Raw genomic sequence first — 9,839 nt, 5'->3', positions numbered from 1 at the left:
TGAATAACGCACAATTACATGTGTTCATTTTTTAATTGTGTGAAAGAAACCCACAGATTACATCAAAGGTTGGTGGGATGCCTGCTGTTGAAAATTTTTTCCTTTATTTTATCTTGTACATTGTAGGCATCATAAAGGCAAGCCAAAATGGGGTTTACCAGAGGAACTTACTTCAAAAGCTTTAAAGCTTTGTGAACATTAATTGGCAACTGATCCAACATTTAGTTTTCTTTCTCAAATGTTGGAGTATGACCACCATTTAAATGTTTGGAGATTTAAGTTCTAGATCCCATGCCTTGTTCTGAGCAGGCATAGGAGTGATTATATAATTCCTTGATAGTATTGTTCTATTATATTTTTAATGTTTAACCAAGTTCCAAGTGTTGAGGCCAATGAAATTGACCACGAAGGTCGTATAGTTTAATTGAACGAGAGCTTAGAGTAGCTAAAACTACTAGGTTATGAATTGATTACAGACATGTAAGAATCTGATAATAGGTTGATTTATTAGAGATGAGGTGGGGATCTACAGATATCTTTGCAACAAAAACATATTCGAAGCATGTGTGTGCATGTATCATAGTTGCACCATGGCCTAATACTTCCACTTCTTGTATTGTCCAATTTTTCAGTGTAGCTAAAATGGTATAATACTCACGAGTTATGTGGTATTGTCTTCATGAATAATACACAATTGTTCACTGCTGTGTGGTCATCATTTCTTTTTAAATTGAGTACATAGAATATGGTTGGTGAAAAGTTCGATCAACTATCAAAGCATGTGGGAAATTTGACTCATTGTGAGCAGAGCATATCGTTTATTTGGATGGTTTATCATTCAATTCCGTAATGTGACACTACCAAGTCTATGTTTTATTCTGTACCTTGAATATAAAATTCTGAAGTTCTAAAATTAAGATGAGTTTTCTGATTACTGTGGAAGTTTGTTATTACTTAATGAGAAAAGAAAGAGACCATGTTGAAATTTGTACTCTCTCAGAATTCCCAATTTTATATTTTATCATTTTCCATTGACACTGCTAGGTGGTTTTGCTTAACTAACTTTTAATATAGGATGCCTGATTTATGACCGAATGCTACACAAGTTGGGCTTTAGATATAAGATCATAAGTTATATGCTATAAAATATTTTAATAAGATTTATGTTAATTTTGTTTTTCATGTGTCCATGGGCTTATTATGTATGACACACCACACAATAATATAAGTTATTATCATTTTTTTATGTTATTTTTATTGCAAGAAGAATTAATCTCAACCACTGAAACTGAAAGACTGCTTTAATAGCTCCTCAGTCTGAGATTGCAAATGCATAGCCACCAATGAGTGGCTTTTTCCTGAAAACCCATTCATTCATTTAATTGCATTTCATTAAATTCCAATCCATTGCATCCATCATTTTGACTTGGTCTCATAAGTTCACTATCAATTTCATCTTGTTCCATAAGGCATGCGACTCAAGTGCTAGCTCCTCATTAACCATGGTGGTGATGTGTTTTGTTTATTTTTATTTATTTATTATCTTTTTGACTCTTGACTTGTACCAGTAGGTACTTTCATCCAGTACGGATGACTAGTAATTACAGTTAAAATAATTGCGGAAGCAGTGGTATAGAAATTATTGAACTAGTTATTGATCAAGTATGTGATTGGTCAAGCTGTCAGCCATATGCCATTGTGAATATATGATGTCTATCACTTGTGTTGTGGCTCATGAAGTACTTCTGCGCTTGTTCAGATATACAACAACAGGGCTGCGTGCTACACTTGGTTTGGAGCCTTGGCTGAAGGACTCAAAGATGCACAGAATTGTATTGAGCTAGATCCTTCTTTTACAGGAAATGTACAATTATGTTCTTCATGGCAATCCAATCCACCAACTCTTGAAATGAAATGTTCTTATAAATGACATGTTCTTGTTTTTTGTTTTTATTTTTATTTTTAATAAGTTTGAATTATTTTCTTTTACTTTTTGTTTTTCCAGTATCTTGGTGTTGTGGATCTAATCAGTCTTTCTGATTTTTGCTTTGGATGGTGTTCTTGAAGGGAGAACTTTTGGTAAGCTCTATATGTTCATTAACCAAAAATTATTGCCTTCAAACTTTCAACTCTGGGTTTCAAATCATGAAAATTTTAATGGTTATTATCTTTGTTTATCTCTAATTTTAGAGTTGTTTATTAAGGCTTCTGAAATTATCTGTTCGGACAAAAAGATTAATAACTTTTTTGTGTCACTGATTCAGAACATAGGCAGTCATTTTTTTAAGAATTAAGATAGTTTATCAATAAGTTTAGTTTTTTCATTGTTTTATTAATTTATTTATTAGTGATGTATGTAAAATAATCCATTTACATATGGTCAAAGAAAATAGTTCACATGATGATAATTTATATAAATAATGAAAATTGAATTTTAAACGGATAATTTTGTGATATTGGAGATTTTTTTATTATTTATTTAAAAAAAAAGAAAAAGAAAAAAGAAAAAATAAAAAATAAAAAAGAAAAAAGAAAAAATAAGAGAAAGATTGAAGGATGAAAACAAAAGAGAAGGTATGATGAGAGAAGAAGAGTAGGAGCAGAAGAAAAGAACTGGGATATCATGTGATGGAGGTTTTTGGGAGGCCTAGCTAGCTAGTAACTAGAATCAAATCACAACTCACAAGAGAAAGAAAGATATAAAGAGAAAGTATGTGATTGGTCCTAAGTTTCTCTAATTGCTTGGATTGATTCATTGGCTTTGAAGGAGACTTGATACCCCATTTTCACCAACTTTGCTTAACATTGGCCTTTTTAGTACAACTAGGACAAAAAACCCAACCCCTTTCCTCACTCCTAAAGAAATGGAGATGTTTGGACTTTATTATTATTCCTTTTTATTCTTGTTTCTCCAGATCATACTATGTTGTACTCTCACAGCTTTGTGTGAGTTCTTTCAAAATTCCTACATGAACATGAACTTGACCATTTTGGATTGCTTCTCCTACATATTAGTGTTTTATAAAATAAATTATTCTCAATCAATTGCATACCTTGTGCAGTAGAGCATCTGCTTAAGCTTGCCTATTTAGTTATTATCAGTATCTGATCATATACTACCTTATTTGTTCTGTTTGTAGTGCTTTTGTGCTTTTGTGCTTTTGTTCAATATCTAATATTTGTTTGTTATTTTTATTGCTGAGAATCTTATGTTCAGGGATGCTAAAAAGCACTCACAATTTTCAAATGTTTCTTCATCCCAATGCTATGGAAGGCTTTTTCAAACAATCCTCAAGCTGTTGTTGATTGCCCAATGCTTTCAAAGTCCTTATATACTAGAGCCAGTCTTCTTGAACATGAGAGGGAGTTGCAAAGCCAAAAGGAGAACTTTTTTGTTAAAAAAATTTATCATATATTACCAATAGAGACAACTCGTGTTAAATTTTTTCTCAAATATGGGAATCCTTGTTTGCATACTGTTGCTTGGTTCGAAAATTTGTTATTAATCAAAATGCATTGCAATTTAGTTCTTAACTTGTCAATGAAAGTCAATGACATTGAATTTAACATATTTTTTAATGTATTGAAATATTTTAATTTTTTTTTACAGATTAAACAAATTTATTTACTATTAGTAGGAAAATAAATCAATATTTAATTTAATTCAATTAATGAACAAATTTAGAGGTTGTTATAACCGCTTCTAAAAAATAAACATGTAAGAAATTATTAGCTATAGAGGCGGTTATAACCGTCTCTACCACTTATAATTTTTAGAGGCGGTTAAAACCACCTCTAAAACTATTAGAAATAATAAAAACTTAGTAGCTATAGAAGCGGTTATAACCACCTCTAAAAGTATTGGAAATAATGAAAACTTAGTAGCTATAGAGGCGGTTATAACCGCCTCTACCACTTATAATTTTTAGAAGCCGGTAAAACCACCTCTAAAACTATTGGAAATAATGAAAACTTAGTAGGTATAGAGACGGTTTCAACCGCCTCTACACCTCTAAAACTATTAAAATTAATGAAAACTTAGTAGCTATCGAGGCGGTTATAATCGCCTCTACGACTTATAATTTTTAGAGACGGTTTTAACCGCCTCTGCTCTTGTTATTAAAAAACCGCTACATAAACAATATTTACTCAACGTTTGAGTCTATATGAACAAAAGTGTAAGCTGAACGTCTGGGCGGTTTAGAGGGCTAGAGAATAAAACCAGCTATACCCTATAGAAGCGGTTATAACCGCCTCTATAGGTCTTGAAAACCGCCTCAAAAGCACTTTGTTTATGTAGTGCACCATTACTTCTTAGAATCTGTGTGGAAAATTAAAAACATACACATGTTTCGAGTGTATATCATTATTGCACACCAAAAAGAGAAAAAGATGAGAAGGTGAAATGATTATCAGATGAACATAGCAGAGGTTGTTATGTTCCAGGCTCTTGTTTTCCAAATTGTACGTCAAGTTAAAAGATTAACAGATCAATGGAATTTTTAAAGAAGATAACTTAGTTGAAAGGAAAACAACCATAAATCTTACTCATGGAGGTACAACCCACTAAACCAAACCTGTTTCTTATAGAACAATGGTAAAATGAATTGGCTTCAAACTGGAAAACTTAAGAACATTTATTTGGGAAAATATAAGAAAAAGATAGGTGCAAGTTGCAACTTCGCCCCACAGAGAGTAACAAAATAAAAAAAAGGGCAACTTCATGTTTTGAAAACTAAGAACTTTGTATTTCTCTGGGATGATAAATGGGATGAAGGAAATCATGGAGATCTCAGAATTCACAAGCATAAGGTGATTTTTACTGCACGGTCCAAAGATGTGTACATCTGGATGAAAACAACTGAAAATATTAAAATGGAATGCTTAGAAATAGATGAAACATGCATGTTTCATTTGATGATTTTATAAGATAAATGGTAAATATATTTTAACATTTCTAAGTCCACCGACCAATCACAAGATAGAGCTATCATCACCCTCTTTTAGAAAATGAAACTTTTTCAATCCAATATGAAATTATTCAAATAGACAATAAGATAAGCCTAACCTACAGAGTGGAATCAAAGGGGTATTATAGATAGTATTAAAAAAAGTAGAACTATTACTAGTCAATTCTGTTTCAACTGTTAATATGAAGTTGAAAGAGAAATGGTTGCATTATAACATCCTTCTTCACAAAAATGTTTTCTGGAAAAAAGTTCCATTTAAAATCAAGCATGAACAGAAAAAAAAAATTCAATAGCTAGACCTAAGCAATTGGTTTTGTGTATATCCAATGTTTATAAATGAAAACTCTTAAAGAGAAACCAAATTACAAGAAAGATATAACCAAATCAGTGAAGCATTTATGGATAAAATAGGATTCCAACTTATTTCTTTTAAAGCATTGCACTGTACTTATTTATTTAGAAAAAAATGTGAAAAACTTTTATTAGACACAGACTCTATTTTCCCAATTAGTTAGATAAATTTACCCTTTTATAAGCCAACTTATTTCTTCATACCAAATCAGGTAAGTTAATATTGTTAGATGTATGTATGTATATATGTGAGGTATACTTAGGATATACGTGTATCATTGTATTCTTGATTCCTATATGTAGCCCTAAGGTCATACATGAGTTGTGTTCAATTAATGAGAATTGATCCACTCTTTCCTCTCTCTTCTATCATGGTATCAGACTAAGCTCCCTTCCCCGGCCACCTTCTCCGGCCACATCCACCGACCATTTCCTTCATTGGGTACTTTCTTGGGCAAACTTCTTCTCACCAGCAATCTTCTTCCTTCATCATTAGCCATCTCTACATCTCCATCACTTTTACTCATTCATACAAAAAAAAACCTTAAATCTGCATCCTCACTCACATGACTTGATGCCCGTTAACACCATCGCCGGCCACCATCACCACGCCATTATCTAAGCTCGGCTCTCCTAATGGTGATTGAACGGCCATCACCAACATCGCCGGCCACCATCACTGCGTCACCCGCTAGCTGCTCGACAACCCTTAGACTCCGCGCCCTTTGCCACCAGTGCCAGCCGCCACCCGCTTATCGTCCAGCTCGCCGTCTTTGCTAGCCTCTTGACACTGGATCACCACTCGTCCTCCGTCGGAGAGCCCAATAGCTTGACAACCTTCCTCATTTTTCTCTAATTTTTCCTGGAATCAATCCTTGAAGCATCTTCCATTCAAATCACACCAATAGCAAGTGACAAATAGGCTGGCCCCTCTTTGATTGCATATTTTTTTTCCCAAAAAGAAGCTGCCAAATATGGTGGACCTCTCTTGATTGCAGACTTTTTCCAAAAATAAGCTGACAAATATGGTGGGCCCCATAATAAAAATGGATGCTTCTGGGTTCAGTGGTGTTCTACTTGAGGTTCGTCGGTGAAACCTCCACAATTTAGATGTGACTCTTGATGGAACCGATTACATTTCCTAGAATCAACCATCAGGTGGATTCTCGACGGCGCACATGCTCTTCGCCATGTTGATAGCACATCTACTGCTTATCTTCCTTCTTTTTCTCAGTCTGACACTACTGCTTCCTCCTTGGAGACTTCTACCCTTCTCATCACCTTTGAGCGATAGCTAGGGAAGTGGGATGCTAATGACTCCATGACCAAAATGATTATCTGCCAAACGTCACTCTTGAGATCCACACCCTAATTGCAGATCTACCTACTGCTAGTCAGATGTGGGAATACATGGAGCGGCACTACTGTGGCTCTAGTCAGGCATAGTTATACACTTTATACCAGGAACTCGGTAGTCTTCAGTAGGGGGAAGACACTGTCGACCATTCCTATAGCAAGTACTATGCACTATGACGTCAGAGTGATGCTCTCACACCTTCATACTATGCTACCCATGCTGCTCAGATTCTTACCTGCTCCGAGTCCTACTCCTGTCGTCGTTGTCATGATGAGGCACATCACATGTATGAATTCATCATGCGTCTCCGTCTTGAGTTTGAGCTGACTCGGGCCCAGCTGATTCATTCTCCATTTGCATACTCTTTGGATGAGGCATTCACCTTTGTTCATGCTAAGGAAACCCATCTCTGGGCTTCTTTCATAGGGGTAGTACTCTTGCTATCCTTCGGCTTCTTTCTATATCTCTGGCATCCTCCTCTACTTGTTCTTCGCCTTCTTCCCCTGTCTCCTCTCAGCTTCCTCCACGGCCGAAAAGGCCTGTGACTTGCCACTACTATGGCATACTAGGACATATCTAGTGTGATTGGCGGAAGAAGCAGCATGGGCTTCTGCGCCTCACTCCCATGGTGCTTCTTTACTTGCCTCACTCTTCCTAGGCCCATTCTATTCAGGCCTCTCTTGCTCCACCATCTCTTGCTTCACTGTCTGTTGTGGATCAGTAGCTATTGGTGATGTTCCAAGAGTTCTAGCAGTATCATCTGGTAGACTCCACCTCCTCCACTAGACATGTGTGTTCGGCTCAGGTTCCTCCCTCCACTCCAAGTAGTTCCTGTCCTCTTTAGTTTCTTTATTTTGGTGCTTCGCTTCATATAACCCCTGATGCCACTCATCTTCACCAATCCTGTCCACCTTTATTTATCACCTGTGTTCGTATCAGTGATGGCACACTCCTTCCTGTCTCTTCTACTCGACATCTTTCATCCAATGCCTTCCCAGTTCCTTTTGTCTCTCATGTTCCTTGTTTATCCATGAACCTTATGTCTATTAGTCAGCTTACTGATTATGACTATCAGGTTATTTTTTATCGTATCTCGTGTCATGCGTAGGATCACAGTGGGATGGTGATTGGAGCTGGTCACTATCATAGTAGAGTTTATGTGTTGGATTCCCTTCATCTTCCATTTTCTGTCGTCTCTTATTCGTTTTGGCATCTTAGGAGCTATCCATCCTTCCTCTAATATAGTTTGTCTTGGTTGTAAGCTCAGCAAGAAGCTACAATGCCCTTATTCTTTGAGTGTGTCTCAAACTAGTGCCGCTTTTGAACTTATTCATTTTGATATTTGGGTTCCTGCTTTCTTTGTCTCTAAAGGAAGTAATTGTTATTATGTTCCTTTTATTGATGATTATACTCGTTTCACCTGGATTTATTTTATGCATCATCGTAGTCAGTTATTGTCCATCTATCAATCTTTTACAGCTATGGTTCACACTCAATTCGCCGCTTTTGTCAAGATCTTTCAGTCTGACTCTGGCAAAGAATACACTTCTCAGGCTTTTCGTGCCTTCTTATCCTCTGAGGGCACATTGCCTCAATCATCTCTGCATTTTTGGTTGTCATTGTTTTGTTTTACTTTCACCTCGATATCAAACAAAGCTTATAGCCCAGTCCGTCTCTTGTGTTTTTCTAGGTTATAGTCTTGAACATAAAGGTTATCATTGTTATGACCCTGTTACTCATCGTATACGTATCTCTCATAATGCCACATTTGATGCGTCTACTCCCTTTTACGCTTCTTCTTCTTCTTCTTCTTCTTCTTCTTCTTCTTCTTCTACTGTGTCTCCTTCTCCCTTGGTTCCTCTGTCCTTCCTTTTCCATACTCCTTCTTCTGAGGACATTTCCCCTGCATCTTCATCTCCTCCATTTCACACTCCTCCAGAGCTTCTTACTCACTCCTTCCTTGATTCCCCTGTCCCTTTATCTATTGGGTCTCCTGTAGTGGCTTCCCCTTCCCCTTTATCTGTTGGGTCTCCTGTAGTGGCTTCCCCTTCTTCTTGTGCTTCGCTTCCTCCTGCTCACCCGCTTGCTCATTTCTTTTACCATCGTCAAGATCCTATAACATCTTCTCCTTAGTAGATCCTTCTGACGCCTCTCCTACTACTGATCTGGCTCCTAAGATATCATCCAATATTTAAATTTTACGTAATTGATCCACTTTAAATCCCCTAATTTGCTATGCCTCTGCTAGCACCATTATTCTAAATATCTTTGAGCTAAGTACCCACAAGGAAGAGGTTCGATAACTTGAGTGGCGGATTGACATGACTGAGAAACTTGATGCTTTATCTCGAATTGCCATGACTGTGGGATCTAGTTCCTCTTCATGATCTTGCTACTCCCATTACATGTCGTTGGATCTACTGGGTAAAGACCCGTTCTGATGGGTTTATCGAGCGCTATAAAGCATGTCTTATTGCTCATGATTTTTAGCGGGAGTATGGCCATGACTATGAAGAGACTTTTGCACCAGTGCCCCACATGCATACTGTGTGCATGTTAGTGGTGGTTATGGCTATTCGTAGGTGGGTTATTCATCAGCTCAATGTGAAGAATGCATTTCTTCATGGGGACTTAAATGAAGAGGTCTACATGATTTCTCCCCTTGTCCTTCAGGTACCTCAGGGGTTTGTTTGTCATCTTTGTCGTGCTCTCTATGGTCTCAAACAGGCTCTACGTGCCTGATTTGCGTGATTCAGCACAGTTGTTGAGGCTGCAAGTTTTACTCTAAGCATACATGATCTGGTATTCGGACATTCTTGTTCTTGAGGCTGGACCATTCTACTTTTGTATATGGATGACATGATCCTTACTGCCTACGATTATGCTCACATTACCTTTGTGAAGTAGAAACTATGTGAGACCTTTCTGATGACTGATCTAGGTCCGCTTCGTTACTTCCTGGGTATAGAGATCTCCTCTCATCCTGATAACTATCGTCTATTTCAGTAACATTATACGCTAGATCGCCTTGCTCGCTTTGGTGTGACCAACACTCGTATTGCCGCTACACCGATAGAGCTTCATTTATAGCTAGTACTTCTGATAGGATTCACTTATTGGATCTTTCTCGGTATCGACATTTGGTCGACAGTTTGGTATAC

The 9,839-nt window shown here is 36.9% G+C and overlaps 1 long non-coding RNA gene across 1 annotated transcript; it reads left to right on the top strand.

Moving 5' to 3' along the window:
* The first annotated feature begins 677 nt into the window (after positions 1 to 677).
* LOC120274524 lies at positions 678 to 3,567 on the top strand. The gene is made up of 3 exons (XR_005540941.1): positions 678 to 1,864; positions 2,006 to 2,079; positions 3,218 to 3,567. It is a non-coding gene; the product is annotated as an uncharacterized LOC120274524 (long non-coding RNA).
* Positions 3,568 to 9,839: the final 6,272 nt, after the last annotated feature.

This window comes from Dioscorea cayenensis, chromosome 13, assembly GCF_009730915.1.
Source record: "Dioscorea cayenensis subsp. rotundata cultivar TDr96_F1 chromosome 13, TDr96_F1_v2_PseudoChromosome.rev07_lg8_w22 25.fasta, whole genome shotgun sequence".
Classification (NCBI taxonomy): domain Eukaryota; kingdom Viridiplantae; phylum Streptophyta; class Magnoliopsida; order Dioscoreales; family Dioscoreaceae; genus Dioscorea; species Dioscorea cayenensis.
Note: the sequence above shows the minus strand (reverse complement) of the source record. Positions and strands in the feature narration are given on the sequence as shown.